Source organism: Molossus molossus, unplaced genomic scaffold, assembly GCF_014108415.1.
Source record: "Molossus molossus isolate mMolMol1 unplaced genomic scaffold, mMolMol1.p scaffold_m16_p_6, whole genome shotgun sequence".
Lineage (NCBI taxonomy): Eukaryota > Metazoa > Chordata > Mammalia > Chiroptera > Molossidae > Molossus > Molossus molossus.
Window position 1 is genome coordinate 32,212,101 of NW_023425399.1, and position 19,166 is coordinate 32,231,266.

A 19,166-nucleotide genomic window follows, 5' to 3' on the forward strand; every position below is an offset into this window, starting at 1 on the left:
TAAAAGCAACTTCTTTGCTTTTAGCATCAAAGGGTTTATTAATTCTCAGATGTTATTCCTGCGCAGAGTGCTAGAGACGATTTATATTGTCAAAGGCTGGTGATGCTGAAATGGAACCAGATTTCATCTTGCTTCTTTGCCAATTTATAGTCTGTCTAGAGTGAGTAAACTGTATCTTATTTTACTTTTTGTTCTGAAAATTCAGAAATTAGTTTCAAATTTTATATTTTTAAGCTTTAACTATTAAATGATAATGATGCTGACCCGGGAAAATTTTATAGGTCCTTCTTCATTAGTGTTTTTCTAAGTGGTCATTTTTTGTATTTTATGTCTGTGATTTTTTTATTTGTTTAGCAAATATTTATTGTTTACCATGTGACAGGCATTATTCTAAGCCCTTGGAAGAAAGCAGTAATAAGACATATTCCTGATCTTATAGAAGCATAGCTTCTAGTAGAGGAAGATATGTAATAAAGAAGTAAACAAACAAAAGAACATGATAATTTCACGTAGTGATATGTGTTAAGGAAATAAAATGAGATTGTATGATAAAGGCTGACTGTGGTGGAGTAGGTGATTGCTTTGGATGCATCATCAGGAATGTTGAACTCTGAAAGTGACATTTGAACTGAGACTCAAATGATTTTTAAAAAGCCAGTGAGTGATGTGAAGAATAAGGGACAGCCTTGGCTGGTTTGGCTCAGTGGTTAGAGTGTCGGCCTGTGGACCAGAGAGTCCCAGGTTTGGTTCCCACTAAGGGCATGTAGATTGGTTGCAGTTTGTCCCCAGTCATGGTTGGGGTTGGGTGGGTGACAACCACTCGTGTCTCTCTCACATTGATGTTTCTCTCTCTCTCTTCCTCCCTCTCTTCCTCCTGTTCTGTCTGAAGATAAATGCAAATATGTCCTCGGGTGAGTATAAAAAGAAAAAGAATAAGGGACAGAACTTTCAAGACAGAGAGCAGCAAGTGCAAAGGTTCTAAAGTAGAGATGAACTTGGTGTGTTCAAATACCTATCCCTAGTGGGAGTGAACGGTAGATGAAGTCAGAAGGGTGGGCAGCAGCCATATGGTGTCCCTCTTTGGATGTTAGTAAGGAGATTTTTATTGTTGATATTTCTGTTTTTGTAAGGAATAAGAAGTCATTGATAGACATGACCTGATTTATGACTGGGAAAATCACATTTGCAAGGGAGAATGAATTGAGGGTGTGGAGGTGAAAAGATTGAATGTGGATAAGCCAATTCGGAGGTTACTGGACCAACCCAAGAAAAAAGGACTATGGGGTCTTAAACCTGAGTGCCAGAGTTGGCGATGAAGAGATGTAGGCAGATTTGGGAACTATTTTGAAGACCACATGAGTGGCAGATGAATATGGATTGTGAGGGAGAAGGGGGCATTGAAGATGACTGCTAGGGTGCCAGATTGAACAATGGGTGAGAAATATACTGATATGGGGAAAACTAAGGGGAAAACATGGGAAGACTAGAGGAAAACAATCAAGTGTTCTGCTTGAAACTTTAAAGTTTAATATGCTAAGTAAATATTCAAGTGTAAATGTCAAGTAAGAAGTTGGATAGATGAGTCTGGAGCAGTTGGATATATGGGACCTAGGGATAGAAACGTGAATATTGGGAATATGGATAATATTTTAAAATTTGAGACCAAAGTAGTTCACCTAGGAAGCAAGAATGCGTAGAGAAGATACCCAGGTCACTCCAGCATGCAGAGATTAAACACACAGAAGGGATCATGATTGAGGACAAGTAGCCATTGAGATCAAGAAAAATAAGAAGAGTGTGGAATTGCTGTCACCAAGAGAAGAGGATGTTTCAGGAAGCAGAGTGTAGTTAACTGGGTCAAAGCTGTTGAGATGGTTAACGAGGACAGAACAATGACCATCAAATTTCACAATAGGGAAGTCACTAAGGACCTTGTCAAGAAGGGAGAATTCTAATTAGAGTTGGCTGAGGAGAGAGAGAGATGAGGAATTAAAGCCGATTTATGTTGACACTTCTAAGAAGTAGGTTAGAGGCAGTGGTATCACTGAAGAGACCATATGAGATAATCACTTTAGAGATCGGAAGAGAAAACATACTAAAGAAGGATTGTTGGACAGTCTTCATTTGAGATTTGTAGTCTTGAGTTTAATGTGAAGACTGGTCGGTTGGGCTGTGAGTCTTTCTCTAACCTAGTTGAATGCCATGTCCGCAGTTGCTTAGTAGAAAGAGAATAGGTGTAACCATGTCGGATAATTGGCAAAGTGGATGTGTTGGAGAGAGGGTGAGGCAAGGGTGTAAAGAGTGCATGATGAACAATGGAATTTTGGATGGAGAAGAAGGGAAGGGAGGCCGGGGGACCATGATAGATAATGAGTAGTAGAGTCACTTGAAGATTTGGAACCATGTGAGATCACCTAGGATGATATTATCATGGATGATGATAGGTCTCAGTGAGATTACCAGTTGATGGATTTAGAGTTATAATAGTAGAGAAGATAACAGATGATTGGGCAGGGAAGGGATGCTTGCATATGACTTTTAAAGGGAGCACAATTGTTGTGTGATTTCAAAGTCAAGCAAATGTCCATGGGCATGGATGACTAAAGTTGGGTGGACAGATTATCACTTGAGATTAAAAGTCAAGAGTCTTGACCTCACCTTTGCTTCTTTTAGGCCATAAATATTAAAATGTATTGATCCATATTTTACAGAAAAATATACAATAGCATCTAAGACCATTTGACTTCAATTGATATAAACCAACTCTATTTCAGCATACCAGACTTCTTTGGTGGAAACATGACTTCCAACAGCCAACAAACTATACGTGTTGTAGCCTCAGGCATCCAAAAGACAGACCACTTTCTCAGTTTTATTTTCAAAAATCCTTGGGAAGACAATGAATGGCATAACAGTGAGCCTGGGACCAGTCAGCCTTGGCTGGCAAAGTTCCCAGATGCAGAGGTAAGTTGTTGGGCAGATAATCCCATAAATGCTTCCTACAAACACCAGTTGATTTACATCGTTCATTGGGTAAGAAAGGCTCTGGCTAGGTGTGCTTCATGCACACACTTTTACTGAAGAAGAGTGAATGCAATGTAGACGCCACAGTCACTGCTTTTGGCCTCTTTCACCAGTGGTCTGGATCTTGTTATTAACTTACCTTTCCGGTTTAGTTCGGCAGGAAACTGAGCAAGCTGTGATCGCCTTTATCTCTTCCAGACCGACTGTCTCTGTTCCCTAGATGCCTTGGTTTGTCTGTTATGTATTTGTTTACAAAATCTCTATTAGAGTACAGTTCTTTGGATTTTAATGAAGTGAATGCAACCTGAAAAAGAGCACCCCAACACTCCTGAAGCCCCCCTTAAAGGTAATCTCCCTCCTGACTTCTTATACCATAGGTCACTGATTTTCAACCCAACCCATGTGCTGCAAGAATTTTTAAAACATGCAACACCTGATTATTTAATTAGGGGCACTGACCTCATTTCCCTTAGATCATCAAATAAAAAAACAACAGCAGCCAGCACAACAATAGCTAGCTGTCTGGTGTGAATGAATCCAGATTATACCTATTCTTTTGTCAGATCAACAAAAAAGATAATATATTTTTTGATGAGCCGCAGATTTTAGTAATTAGATTTTGTGTAGCATGAGATGAAAAGGTTGAAAATCGCTGCCATGGATTAACCTCTCAATGTCGACACCTGCACAGGAGAACTTGGCGGTGGTGAGAGGGTATGCTGGGTGAAGCTAGGAACGTTTAGACGGCCTCCGGGCTGTGCTTCCTTCCAAGGCCTGACTTTTGCTGGATTTCCCTAGCAGAGTAGGGGAGAAGAACCTTCCAGCATAAAGAACATTACCCTCGAGGCTGCTGGTCATTATGTAATGATAGGAATTGATAGGACACAAGGTTCCTTTTCTAGTATCCAGGCTTTTTCTCTTGGTTTGGGTTTCTGTTTATGTTTTTCAGATATGAGTCTCAGAAACCTTTTTACGAGAGCCCTACAGGGAACAGTGTAAGGTTTAGGCTAACTGGACAAGGCAGTGTTTAATCTTTCATTTGTGTGTCTGTAATGGAGACAGCTCTTCTGATAAAGGTAACAGATGCTGACTTAAGTGCTCTTCTGTCCTTTTGCAACAGAGCAGGACTGGGTGATGCCAGACGCCCAGGCAGGGCTTTCCTGGACTCATTTTGAATTAATGGGAGAGGCACTTAGTCCAGACAGGCAGGAGCATTCTACAAGAGTTTCTATGGAAACTAACAATTCAGATGAGATCAACGGCTGGGTGCTTTTCCCTTCAAAGGTGGCGTAGGTTAGATGATTTTGGATACAACTTGGCCTGGAAGAATGAAAGAACAAGATCCTTTCTTTCATGAGAAAGGACAGCTGAAATGTGTGTTATTTACCCAAGAGCACATGGATTGCTCTTGTTTGTTCCTGTCACCCCTCATAGGTCATCATGACACCTCTGTGATAGTTCTTATTCTACTAACTTCTCTAAATAATTCCTTAACGATACATTTGCTGGGTCACAAAAATACAGATTGTAGAATAATGGGTTATTTTCCCACAGGTCTTAAGTTCTTAAGAGAGAATGAATGAAAAAATACCAGTAAGAACTTTAAAACATGGTCTTTCTGTATATTACATACATTATTTTTCCTCGCATTTCTCCATTGTCTTATTTATTGGAGTGTGACTTTCATACTGGAAAATGCGTAAATTATAGTTCGAGGTTCGAGGTTTTAAAAATTTGTATATATACCCATCTAACCACTTCCCAGGTCAAGATGTATGTGTGTGTGTTTAAATGACCTGTAATCAGCCTGGCCGGTGAGGCTCCGTGGACTGAGCCTCATCCCATGGACCGAGAGGTCCTGGTTCGATTCCCTGTCAGGGCACATGTGTGGGTTGCAGGCTTGATCCCCAGTAGAGGGCATGCAGGAGGCAACCAGTCGATGTTTTCCTCATCACTGATGTTTCTATCTCTTTCTCCCTTCCTCTCTCTCTAAAAAATCAATACATATTAAAAAATAAATAACTGACCTGTAATCTCTCTCTCTCACACACACACACACCTTCAGATTTTGTTAACATTGTGTTGTTTAAGATCATTTCCTCATATTTCTAACGTGGGCCACTGTATACAACTACTCAAGTGCAGTAAACAATCAGCACAACCTCTAAGTCCTCAGAGGTGCTCAGTAGATATTCACTGAATTGAATTTAAATTTAGCAGAGTTCACTAACCAGAACAGTTCGCCTATCTGTCTTGCAATTTAGAGTTAATACGGACCTCCTCTAATTCAGACCAGCTGCATTGCTAGCCATGCATACATTTACTAATGTTTATTGAGCACTTAGTATTTATAAGGCATTCTTCCAGATAATGTCATCTACACACATAAATCACACACAGAATATGACTCCCTACAGTTCCTAGATGACAGTAAAAGTTAAGCAGTGCAAATAAACAATTACAAATCAGGATAGACATTTCTAAAGTGTGTAAATAAGGTAAAGGCAAGCCAACCAAGTATCTATTAGTTCCAGAACTTGCAGATAGAAGAGTTTGGCAGAGGGTGATAGTGGAGACTGGGAAGGACAATAAAGACAGAAAAAAGAAGTAGTTCTTTGGACTGCATCTTAAGATGACCAGGGTGAAGGTATGGGAGAAAAGGAGGGTGAAGTGGGCCTGAGTGTTGTGTGAAGGCGTTGGATTTTTTCCTGTGGGAGCCTGTTACTTGTGGTATTGTTGAGGGACCAGCAGCATCCCCGGAGTTTGTTAGAGATGCTGAATCTTGGCCCCATGGGATGAGGCTCGGCAGTCTGGGTTTCCATGAGCCCTCCCTGTGGTTTTTATATACCATCCCTTTAAGAAGCACCATGCAAGATAGATCACAGGTCCTGAGAACACAAACCAGAAGTGTGGCCAAATTTTGCTTGACTAAAGAGGAATTTTAAGTAGTGTCAATAGATGTTTCGTGCAGACGTGAACCATGAGTTCGACAAAGCTAGACACTTTTCTTTACCAGGGATTCCCAGAACCCAAAGCGGTCTGATGTGAATCTCCCAGTGGGAGTTGGAGTACACAGTGTTTTCCAAATTCTTTTTCCAGGAAATCCTTTCTTTTCCTTTGTTTTCTTAGTATTTTTATAAGCACTAATGGAGGCATTAATATTGTTTGGGTCGCTCTTGGGGACACACTACTGTGGGCAGTGATGAGCCAGAGAAAGTTTTGCATCAGGAAAGGAACAGACAGAATTGGCTGGGGGGCTGGAAGCAGGGCTGGGGTTTGAGAAGGAGGACACAGTGAGCTTGCGAGCAGTAAGGAGTTGTTTGTAGTGGTCCAGGGCAGAGTGTGAGAACGGCCCCTGAGCGTGGTGATGCTGGGAGGTGTGGGGTGAATGTGTCGCAGGGAGAACTCTGATGTTGCAGTCTCCTCTACGCACGACACAGTCGGTGGGCAACACCACATTACTGGGTGGCTGCTGCCTCCTTGATTTTCCAAGGCGTAGAAAGTGGAAATGGACAGTGGCTCCCATTCCTGAGCGTTCAGCGCAGTTTTCCACGCTGTCAAAGACGGTGCTTGAAGACAACCAGATTACATTTGAGGGACTTCTTGATTTTTCTCAAAAAAAAAAAAAAAAAAAAAAAATGCCTTCCTCTCTCTGGCCAGTGTGGTTCACTCGTTAGAACATCGGCCCATGCACAAAAGGGTGGCAGGTTTGATCCCCAGCCCTGCTTGGGGTACATGTGGGAGGCAATTAATCACATCGGTGTTTCTCTCTCTGTCTCTCAACATCCCCCCCCTAAAAAAAAATCAATGGAAAAAAATGTCCTCAGGTGAGGATTAACAACAACAACAAAATGCCTTCCTCTGCCATGGGATTACCGACTGGCTCATCTGTGTTTAGTAACTATTCAGTAGGGAAAGTATAACATTTTAGTTATGTTTATATTGAGTAACGTAATATGTAAAAAAGAAATAGTGAAGAAAGACGTGCTGAAATCGGTCAGTTCCTGTATACTCTCACATCCAACTCTTTGGAAGCAACCACTGTCACCATTTCTGTCTTTAATCTTATCCTGGTGACTACTATAACCTAAAGCATATCCTCGCTCTCTGGTGCCGGATGAATTTTGGACATTGGTTATTAGTTGATGAATATGCATTTGACTCCTATAAACGACAACCTTGACTTTTTGGTGATTACATCACTATGTAAAATTCGTCTCTGAGTGGCCTATGTTAGTTTACGAAGCATTTTTGAACCTCGGTGTCTTCTTCCTTCAGTCTCTTGCTGCCCCTGCCATGTAAACTGGTGGTGTCCTTCCCCAGAACTGCCTTCCACTCCATCTTTGCACAGTCCTTCTACACTGTCAAATATTAGAGCATTTCCTTGGTTGTTTTTTTTTTGCATCTTATGCTAGTTTTCCCATGCCGTTATATATTCATTACAAACGGGATGCTTAATGGATGTATAGTACTGATTGTTAAGTATGTCTCCTGTTTTCCTTAACCATGTTAATTCCCTCTGTTCCCCTTCTGCTCAGTTTCCCCCTCCATTCCCTCTTCAACACTAGTTCATTGTCAATAACTTTATATCCTCAGTCTTTTCAGCATTTGCTTTTTATGTAACCGTTTAAAAGCTCTGTGCTCTGTCTAAGCTTGGTCGCTCCTCCTCTCCTCCGCAGCAGACAGCTCAGGCAGAGCCGCTGTCCTCCACCTCCGCCTTTGGGAATGCAGCTCCCTGCTCTGGTCTCTCCACAGCCTGCCTCCCTTTCAGTCTCTGCTTTCTCATCTGGTTTGCTCTTGACTCTCTCTGGCCTCCTCACTCATCAGTCAGTTCTCTTCCTTGTTCCTTTACTTTCCCTTCGTTGGGAGGATCAGGGGAACCTATGGGGGAAAGGAGAGAGGAAGGAAGGGGAGACAAACTCGTGAGTTCAGTCCAACAACCCTCGCCACTTAGGTTGTACTGTTCTTGTCTGCTTTGATGGGCTGTGCTACTCCTCAGAATTTGGTTACCATTTCCGCTGGGTAGCAAAGAATGGAACCGAGTCATAGAATCTTACCTAGCCCACTGAATTGGTTACATGCCTTCCTTCAAATCCCTTCTTTCTTAAGATTATGGTATGAAAGATAGTACCTATGGAAGAAATATTTAGGCTTAGTTTTCTTTGAAATATAAGCACAACAGGAAATAAATACAAATAAGTAGGAAAAGATTCTGATGGGATTCATTTGATTGTTTAACTATGAAGGAAATGCTCACTTGATTGGGGAAGGCTTCTCTGATTTTGATACCAGTAATGATTTAATGAGTCAGGTAAACACTGTTGCCTGTCTTCCCTGGTCCCTGTTTACCTTGCCCATTTACACCCCTTCTTTGCATTTCTTATTAGAGAACCAGGGGTTGGCAAATCAGTCTGTCAGACGTTCTTTTATTCATCTCATGGCAAAAACAGTAAACGCGCGCGCGCACGCACACGCGCACACACACACACACACACACACACACACAGCCCCTTAAGAGAAACCAGTCAGCCAGGAGTAGAATGGGAAACAACTGGCCAAGCATAGAAGAAAAGGAAATGAAAGCACTGTGCTTAGTGTTGACGGACACTGACAATGACTGTCTAATTCAGGATACTTGTTTGATGAATCAGCAGATGCACTCAAGGACTATGCCCAGAGTAGCAATGGAAGTGGCAGGCTTTAAGCCAAGGGCATACCCTGGAGAGGCCAAAATGAGGATAGCTCCTTCCCTAGAGAGCAGCCCTTGGTAGGAGCCAGGCAGGGAGAAGTCTTGACAAAGTTATTAAATCAGAGAGTTGAGTGGAGGCAGGACCAGAATGTCAGGCAGTTTATCAGTTATCTGTGGGCACAGTATGGCTACCTAATCATCACCCTAGAATCTCAGCTTATAACAGTAACCATGTCTTTTGGGTCACAAATTTACAGGCCAGCTGAGTATTTTTACTGGTGTGGGCTAGGGTTATTTGATCTTACTCATGTGTTTGTGGTCAGCTAATGGGTCTAGCTGATCTTGGATGACCTCCCTTGGGTGCCTCGGGTCTGTTCCACGTGGTCTCTCATGCCTCATCAGGTTAGCCTGTGTATGTTCATGCCAGCTGAGCTGGGCTCCAAGAGAAGAAGCAGAAGTATGCAAGGCTTCTGAAATCTACACTTAGAACTGGTGCAAGTCACTGCTGCTTCATGCAATCAGCCAACAAGTCCCAGAGTCAGAATGGGAAGAGACTTCAAAAATACAGGACAGAATTAAAGGACACAGGGAGGCTATTAATGAGAGGCATCAAAGCAATCAGCTCCAGGCTCTTGTACCGAATATTGTGCCTGGGGGACAGGGCAGCTATTTGGCCAGACTCATGGGTCTGGAAGAATCACCAGGGTTTATAGGTTGGAGAAAGGTCAGAGAGTAAAACAGAAGTAGTCATTATGAGGACATCTGCTTTTAAGAAGGGAAATTGGGATGGAGCCCCTTCCAGGCTCCTTGGAGACAAGGGGCAAATTAATTCTCTTATGGGCAAATGAAAACAACAAGCTGGCTCGTGGGTCCCTTGACAAGCTTGCCTTAGGGCAATAATTCATTTGAAACGTAAAGAGGTCCTTTCCGTCTTGGGGAATCTAATCCACTGTGAACAGTGGCTGGACCTTAAATCAGATCTTTTCCGATTTCCTAGCCAGGTTGAGGGAAGGAGACTTGAGTGTCTAGTGGGCAGAGATGAGATTCACATGCTGTCCTCTGGGTTTATCCAAGTTAGTTGGGGCTTTTACAGATTTGGTGATGCTCCTTCTCCCCCCTGTACCTAAACCTGGGCATTAGAGTACTGGTTCTCCAGGTGTGGTCCCCAGACCAGCAGCATCAGCATCACCTGGCAACCTGTCAGAAATGCAGAGTCGCAAGCACCAACCCAGACCCACTGAATCAGAAACTCTGGGGAGGAACCGAGGAGGCTGTATTTTAACAACCCTGCAGATGATTCTGTTGCGTGCTCCAGTTTGAGACAGCTGAATTAGAAGAGTGATCGTAGTTTTGACAGATTTAAAAGAGAGAAAATAGCCAGAATTAGCAAGTAAAATACAGGATCTCCAGTCTTTGAATTTCTGATAATAAACTAGTCATTTCTTAGTATAAGTATATTCTATGTAATATTTGGGATATACTTATGAATGAGACATACTTACACTAAAACATTTTTGCTGTAGATCTGAAAATCTGATTGAACTGGGTGTCCTGTATTTTATCTGCAAACCCTAAAAAGAGGCCTAGAAAAACTGTGGGAAGGTACAGAGAAGAACAAGATTGTTAGCAGGATAGACATTCTAGTAACAATGGTTCAATAATTGACTTGGTGAATCCAGAGAGGACAGTGGTAGGATAAAAAGTTTGAAGGATTTTATTTAAAGGGAATGATGCTAAGCTGTTCTTCCTGGCTGCTCAAATGAACCCAGAAGAAATTTCCCTTAGGAACTTCAGTGTGGGTTCTGAGTGATTTGTGATTTCTGCACAGTCGTCAGATGCATTTGGTAATTCCATGGGTTGTAATGCAACCGGTTCTCCTGCCTGTGTTTGTGAAGGAACAGTTTAGAGAGCCATTAACCAAAGGGGGCTGGAGCAAGTGGAGTCTCTTTTATGATTTCTCTAAAAGGGTTTGAATTTGCAATTTTGCATCTTTACTTTTTAAAAAATGTGGAGTCTTGATTGCTTTGGTTTTTTAATTGAGCTTATTTGGAAGGTTGGTCTTTCAGAACTTGGATGTGAAGGAGAGGCCATCGTTAAGGGGATACTTTAGAACCAGCCTGCGTGGGTTCAGATCCCAGCAATGCCACTTCCTAGCTGTGCAATCTCAGGCTATTCTGTGCCTCAGCTCTCTTATCTGTAAAATGGGAATTAATATTAATTAATTAACATTTCATGGGGTATTGTGAGGCTTAATTGAGCTTCCTTATGTAAAACAGAAGGACTGTGCCAGGAACATAGTCAGCCCTCTTTAAATATTATTTTATATTATTAAGGACTCAAATTTCTTCATGTATCCTGGGCATTCAGAGGTTGTTTTAGCCAAAAGCTGGTTTAAATGGTCAATTCATTGTCATGTATAGGAGAGCTGTCCCTTGTGAGCAAGGATGTCCTGTCCCTCTCTGTGACCCCTAATCTTGAGGTGTTAGTGTAAGCTCTCAGGGACAGTATCCTGCGACATTACTGCCTCTTAGTTATGAATCATGTCTCTTGCATTACCCAGATGAACTTTCCCACATCTCCCAGGAACTCCCAAAGAGAATTAGGTTTCATTTTCCCTTGCAAATTGAATTCAATTAAAAAGCTGTTAAAGAATGCCATATAATGTCACAGAGAACATAATGACATTTCCAAAATATTTTTTGAGAAACTCGAACTCTAAATCAATTTAGTTGTGCTAGTAAGAACAAAAATTTAGTAATGGAAAAAATTTTAATCTGACAGCTAGCTTTTATCAGAATTATGAATCAGTGGAGATTGTTTCCTTGGAAACTTAATTTTGGAGATGAAAATCAGATGATCTTTTTTAACTCCTGAAGAAAAAAAAGTAGGTAATCCTGGCCACATGCATGGCATCCTATTAGTCTACACATGATGGAAGCATCCAGTGATAATACTATGTCCCCATTAGAAAAACAGATTTTTTTTGTCTACTCAGGATACTACTATATTTACTTGATGATCAAGAAAGGAAGGAGTGTTCGGTAGAGTTCATTTTTTTTGTTGTTTTGCTGAAAATTTTAAATTTGTTCTTTAAAAGAAGTTTCCTTTTGAATTTGCAAAATAACATGCACTCAATCTTGCGGGGCTCCAAATCTGACCGGGAGTGGTGGTGCTTGTTATTTTTCTCTCCATAACAAAAGTGCACCATGGTGCCTATGTCAGTGGATTAAGAGATTGAGCATTTATGATTAATCTTGAGTCTTCGGGGGGCACCGGGCAGTTCTGAGTAAGTGGACTGACCCGATTGATCTCAGCTGGGATTGCTCATATGTGCATCAGCTGACATGTTAGCTGGTGACTGGTCAAGGGCAGCTTCCCTCACACCTCTGAGAGTTTTCCAGCTGCAGGCTGAGGATGTTGACAGGACCACGTGGCCCTCATCATCCAGAAAGCTGGACTAGGCCTGTTCACATGGTGGAGGCAGGTTTTTCTGTATGATAATACCTAATTTATATTGCTAGTCTAGTTAAAAATGTCCATGTTATTAACAATTAGAGAGAGACAGAGACAGTCACTGGAATTGGGCAAGGTCTCTGGAGACCTAGGCTAGGAACTGACACAAGATTTCTTCTGCTGCTGCATTCTGTTGGCTAAAGCAGCCCCAGGGTTGGTCCAGATTTAGGGAGTGACTCTGCTGCTTGGTGGGAGGAGCCACAGAATCACATGACAAAGGGCGTTGTGTTTGGCTGAAAAATTGCCCCAGAAATCCATGTCAAATCCCTGGAACTTTTGATTGTTACTTTACATAGCAAAAGGTACGATTAAGTTACGGATCTTGAGATGAGGAATTTACCCTGGATTATTATCCAAGTGGGCTCTAAATAGAATCACAACCTTGTAAGGAGGCTGAGGGAGTTTGAGAGCCACAGGAGAGGAGAAGGTGATATGAGGACAGAGGCAGAGATTGGACTGAGGTGGCCTCAACCAGCAGGAAAGGGAATTGACAAGAAATGGAATCTCCCGTGGAGCCCTAGGAAATGTGTCTGTGCCAACAGGTTGAGTTTGGACTTCTGACCTTCAGAACTGAGAGAATAAATTTCTGTGGTTTTGAATGACCCAGTTTGTTGTAATTTGTTATGGGAGATATAGGAAACTAATACAGGTATGGATATATAGAGAGAGAAAGGATTGGAGGCATTTTTGCGATACACCACATACACCGATACATTTATATAATTTTGTGTAATGCTTTTCACTTAATGTGACAGAATATTTTTCCATGTTATTACAAAGCTGTTGAAAGCATTATTAATTTGTACTTTTTCTTTATTGATTTTAGAGAGAGAGGAAAGGAGAGAGAGAGAGAGAGATAGAAAGATCAATGAGTGAGAACATCAACTGGCCACCTCCTGCATGCCCCCCACTAGGGATCGGGCCCACAACCTGGGCATGTGCCCTGACTGGGAATTGAACCAGTGACCTCCTGGTGCATGGGTCGACGCTCAACCACTGAGCCACACCGACTGGGCTGAAAGCACTCTTTTGAATAAGTTGTGTGATATAGTGTGCATACATATAAGTAATGGCATGATAATGTACATTAAGTTAGTCTAACTAAATATGTCCTTGTTGACAGTTAAATTCTTTGGATGGCTCAGAGAGAGCCCATGCACAAAATAACACAGCTCTATGCCCTGAATCACCTCTCTGTTTCCCTGTTGGCACTTCATTCCACCAAACCATGCTCCCTCTTGTTGCAGTTATGATAACTATTTCCTTGATAATCTCAACCTTCCTCCAGCCCCCTTTAAAAACTGCTCTACCAGATTAATCTTCTGCAGAAAATCTTAATTTAACTCTAGTCTAGCTAACAGTTTTCAGTGATGGTCAATTGTAAAAGTTAGTTATTTAATCAAACGCTCAATAACCTTGTAGTGATATTGTCTGTGTACCAGTGTCTTTACAGTTCTCTTCTTCTGCAAGGCTTTTGGCCTGGTTGAGGACAGAGTTACTTTCTTCCTCCTTGTATCTCCCACGTCACCTGCTCTGGTGTTTTGAACGTTTGGTTTACTCTGCTGTCTGCCACATGAGGAATAAATGAATTAAAAGGGAAAACACTTCTAATTCCTTCTTTTGTATATAATCTCAGTCTTTTATTTCGACTGAATTTGAAACTGATTGAGTGAATCGACTAGTTGTTAAAGCTCAGGGTGGTCTTAATATTTGTGTGTCATGGATTCATTTAGCATCCAGAAAGCCTGTGATGATCCTTTGCAGAATAATGGCTATTAATGCATAAAATACAATGCATAGGATCACCAAGGAGAACACTGATATTGTATTACAGCTATCAAAGTATTATGAATTGTGATATAGTAATATGTACTTATCTTTAATACATAGCATAATACTATCTAGTAGCAGAGATGTTAACTCCTGTACTATTACAGTAGCGATGAGACTACACAGCTTTACAAGATACTTCTCAAGTAACTGTAACGTGAGATGAAAATGTCTGTGGTTTCCATTGGTGACAGAATCACAGATCCTGCTAATATGATTGTAGTTCTTTGCCTATGCCTGTAATTGAGGAAAATTCTAAATTTTAATAAGTTAGTACAAAAGGTGTAAGTTCTACATCTTAGTTCATCATTTCATTCCCCTCCCTAAATTCTCTCGACCCCAGGTTAAGAGACATTGAAAAGCTTATTTTGGAAATAACTCTAAACACGTCTCTGTGCAGCTTGGTTGTCATCATGTAAGTTTGAGTTGACATTAAGCGCATTAAAGTAATAAATGAGGTTAGAGGTATGCAAAACATTTTAGAACTTTTACGTGTGTACTGTAGCACCTAAGATATCGTAGACACCGTGTTAACTTTTTGAATAATTACACAACATTCTCCAAGTGCAGTGGAAAATAACTCTTCTGTATCCCCTCCCATACTGTGGTAACTGAGGCCTTGCTTAGCTTTAGAACTGCCCTGGCCTGTGGCCCACGCCCTCCACTTGGACACATTTCTGTTTCTGATCCTGCCAGACAGTTGCTTAGTGGAATTGGGTTGTTTAGTTAAATGTTTCCTTGTGGCACTGGATTGATAAGTTGATTGCATGTTGTATACTCTGAATAATTACCTTTGATACTTGTTGAACCTGTCTGCTCTGAAACAAACTGCTCAATAGAGCGCTTCCAACCAGGGCTCCCTGGGGTTACCGAGGAAGCAGGCTTTCCAGGCCCTTGATTCTGTTTCTACTGCTCTGTGGTCCGATCCCTGTGGGCCGAGACACAGAGGGAAGCATATTGGTAATGCAGCTTCCACTTCCTCAATGGGAATTAATAGAAATATTTTTATTCTTCCCTTGCGAGAAAACCGTTGAAAACTCTTTGTTGTATAAGGTGCTGGCTTACAACAGCATGATATGTTTATCCTTATAGTCAGGCTGAATCAGTGCAGGAGTTCCTGCAACACTGAGAACTACAGTGTTGGGGACCGTATTTCTGATCGCATCAATGACCCGTTAGCTCTATTAATTATAAAACTAAAATAAATGTCTGTATTACATATATATTACATAATCTCTATATCTGTGCCCATTACTGTATATACACACACACACATATACACACATACATATACAGAAAACGTGTGTGTATTATATATTATATATATGTATATATACATATATATACACACACACAAGGGTAGGTAAAAGTAGGTTAATAATACTAATAAATACAATAATTAATAAACAAGAATAAACTGTTTTTGCATACTCACAACTGTACACCTACTGTTGCCCACCTGTGTATATATATACTCTGATTACAACCATGTAGAATTAGGTTCACTTGAACATTGGCAGTTCTTTATATAATTGACATTTGCATTTTTAAAAAATCTTTTAAGCTTTCTCTTGACTTGGAGGCTTTCTGTGTTGGTTGAAACTAATACCAAATTTGGAGATCTTTTAATACACCATGTTACTTGAATAGTTTCTTGCTATGAGTGGGATAAAGGGAAAATTTTTAAGATTAGGAATAAAATGTGGTAATCACCTGAAGTTTTCAGAGCAGTACATATTTTTCAAATGCTTAATTTCGGCATCTTTTGTATATATCATTAGAGTATAAAAAGACTTGTCTTTTCTAACTTTTAAAAAATATATATGTGTTTTTATTGATTTTTTATTTTTTTTTATTTTTTATTTTAGAGAGAGGGGAAGGGAGAAAAGACAGAAACATTGATGAGAGAGAAACACTGATTGGCTGCCTCCTGCATGCCCCCTTCTGAGGATTAAGCCTGAAACCTGGGCATGTGCCCTGACCAAGAATCAAACCAGGACCTCTCAACCTCTCAGTCCATGGGACGATGCTCAGTCCACTGAGCCACAACAGCTGAGCAAAAGACCTGTCTTTTATGTTAGACTAACTTAGTAAAAATTGTATTAAGAGTTTCTATTATTTATTTATTTATTTATTTATTTATTTATTTATTTTTCCATTGGATGGAAAAATAAATCTCACCTAGTGAATCCTTTAACACTTTGAGGACTATATATTTATTTTTAATTTATTGAGAATTTAAACTCTGTTTCCAATTTCTTAAGGCCCAACTTCTAGGCTGGTTCCTTCATAATGTTTTCTCTGATCCCCTATATTAAGTTTTTATTGCTGCTGTGGAAATGAACCCAAAGTCAGTGGCTTATAACAGACAAACGTATTATTATCATCTAGCTCTGGAGGTCAGAAGTCAGAAATGGGTCTCGCTGGCTAAAGTCAGGGTGTGGGCAGGGCTGTGTTCCTTTCTGAAGGCTCTGGAGGAGAATGTTTCCTTGCCTTTTCCAGCTTCAAGAGGTCACCTGTGTTCCTCCGCTTGTGGCCCTCTCCCACCTTCAACACCGTCATTGTCCTGTGGAGTCTTTCACCCCGTGTCATTTCTGTTTCTTACTCTTCTTCCCCATTTAAGGACCTCTGTGATTGCATCCGGTTCACTTGGATAACCGGGAGAGTTTCTTTATGTTAGGATCAACTGATCAGCGATCATAATGCCATCTGCAACTGCATTCCTCTGTGCCAGGTAACGTGTGTATTTGCAGAGGCTGGGCATTAGGGAGTGGCCAGCTGCAGTCAGCTATTAGTCTGCCCACCACTGACCCTAAACCAGAAAGGATTCATGCAATTTTCATAAGGTTCTTGTGGCACACTCTCTCAACTTTCTATTATTCCAGTACATGCTTTATCTCTCACTTGTCTTGTAACCTATGGGCAAGACAGGACCGTGCCTACCTTATATTTCTCTTCTCAGTATATAGCAACATTGAAAGAACCAGGTAAATATATTTCCAACAAATGAATGATTCCATATAAAGTTTTATCCAAAGACATTAGCGGGGAGGGAGGTCGACTTCTAAAGTATAAATGACAGAAGCAGACACAATGGACAGATTGCCATCAGTACCATCCACAAGAGAATAGTTTCTTCATGTCTGCCATTGCCTTTGAGCAGCAAATAATTTCACTGTTCAAAGAATATGATTCACTTGAGAGTTATTACAATGTTTTCTTACTATAAATGAATGCTTTATCATTTAAAGATCCTTTTGTGCTCACTTCAGCAGCACACATACTAAAATTGGAATGAGACAGAGATTAGCATGGCCCCTGCTCAAGGAGGACACACACACTTGTGAAGCATCCTGTCTATTTTTGAAGAGGGTAACGGGACTCAGATATATGGGGATGGGAGACTAGACTTTGGGTGGTGAGCACAACTTAATAGACAGATGATGATATATTGTGGAATTGTACACTTGAAACTTAACATTAACTGATGTCACTCCAATACATTTTTAAAAAATCCTTCAGTGTCTTGGCTTTTTTAAAAAACATGAATCAGTTCCTTGAAGCCTTGTGCACTCTGGATATCTTAACCTCTCAATTTGAAACTGCAAAGTCTGGAAAGCGATGGCCATCTGTGGGATGGATGCCCTGTGGGCAGACCCGCCGAGTAGTGAGCCCGCACTTCCTCAGACTCCCAGGGCTTTTTGGCTTTAAAGCACGTCCAATCACGCGGCTTTTCTGTGGAGCACACTTATGAGCAGAGGAAGGTGAGTGATTTCCCCACAGTGTTCAGGAAGCTGGGATTTTCTCCCAGGTGTTTTCTTTAGACTACATGCGAGTTATACATTCTACTCCATGGTGTATTTGTGGGGGAAAATATATACACAAAGTTTTAACTTGGTTCCACATCCAAGTGTCATTTTGAAAAGTGTGAGCACATAATATCTTTATGGTAGTTCTGTGATGGAGGCAGGCTTTCTGCTCCTGTCTCACGGGTGAGGATGTCCACGTCACACAGCTGAAATGAGAGGTGTGCTGCATGGTGAGCAATTTGAATCTAGATTACTTTACCCCAAGCTCCATGCTGCTTATAAATTTAGTACCACATACACTACATTTTCTGGAGCATCAAGGATTGTAGGCCTTGGCGTTTTCTGTTAACTTATGATCTAAAAAATACAGCATTTCGCCTGGCCGGTGTGACTCAGTGGTTGAGCATCGACCCATGCACCAGGAGGTCTTGGATTCGATTCCCGGTCATGGCACATGCCCAGGCTGTGGGCCAGATCCCCAGTGGGGGTCATGCAGGAGGCGACCAATTTATATTCTCTCTCATCAATGTTTCTCTTTTTCTCTTCCTCTCCTTTCCTCTCTCTCTAAAGTCAATAAAGAAAAAAAATTATTTTTTAAAGTGCAGCATTTCACAAAATATTTTCCATGGCCTATTATTTTAATGCTATTCTCTGTGAAAAGAAAGTGTTTTGTAATTAAGTATGCAATTAACAATGCTTTCAAAATCACAGCATGCACCACCATAGTAGGGACTGTGTCACGCAAAGTCCACCAGTAGAGAAAGCGTCTTACCTTCTTCGACCCCAGCATCTTCCAAACTCATGTAACCACAGAGCTCTTGCTTTCTACCTTCTTGCTCCTATAATAGCTATTATCTTCTGGGAAAGGGACAAATTCTGATGTCCTGCACCCCCAGTTGGGCAGTAATGATTATAACATCAGCCGGTTTGCAAATGGAGCTGTTGTTAGTGGGCAGAGATAGGTCTTGCCTCCCGTGTTCCCTGAGAGTGCTTTCAGCAGCAAGTACTACAGTATCTAATTCATGTTTGAGCCCTCGCTAATGAAAGTGTGGGCCTTGTATCTGCCTGTTAGAAATTCAGAATTTCAGATCCCACCCCAGATTTGCCGAAAAAGAATCTGCATTTTAACAAGATCCCCAGGGAACATGCACAGTAATATTTACGAAGCTCTGATTTAAACTATGAGGGCATTCATTTTTCTTTTATCTAAAAAGAAATTCAGAGGTGGAGGCTCCTATTTTGATTTGCAACTCAAAGGGGCCTCCAGGATTCAGAGTCTTGTTTCCTCCTGGTGGTAGAAT

General features: G+C 41.1%; 1 protein-coding gene and 1 non-coding gene across 2 annotated transcripts in view; both read left to right on the forward strand.

The window, feature by feature from the left end:
* Positions 1–19,166, forward strand: part of PLCB4 (phospholipase C beta 4) — a 304,315-nt gene that overhangs the window by 57,597 nt on the left and 227,552 nt on the right. The window lies entirely within an intron of this gene.
* On the forward strand, positions 17,316–17,419 carry LOC118619410. Its single transcript, XR_004957190.1, has one exon. It is a non-coding gene; the product is annotated as a U6 spliceosomal RNA (small nuclear RNA).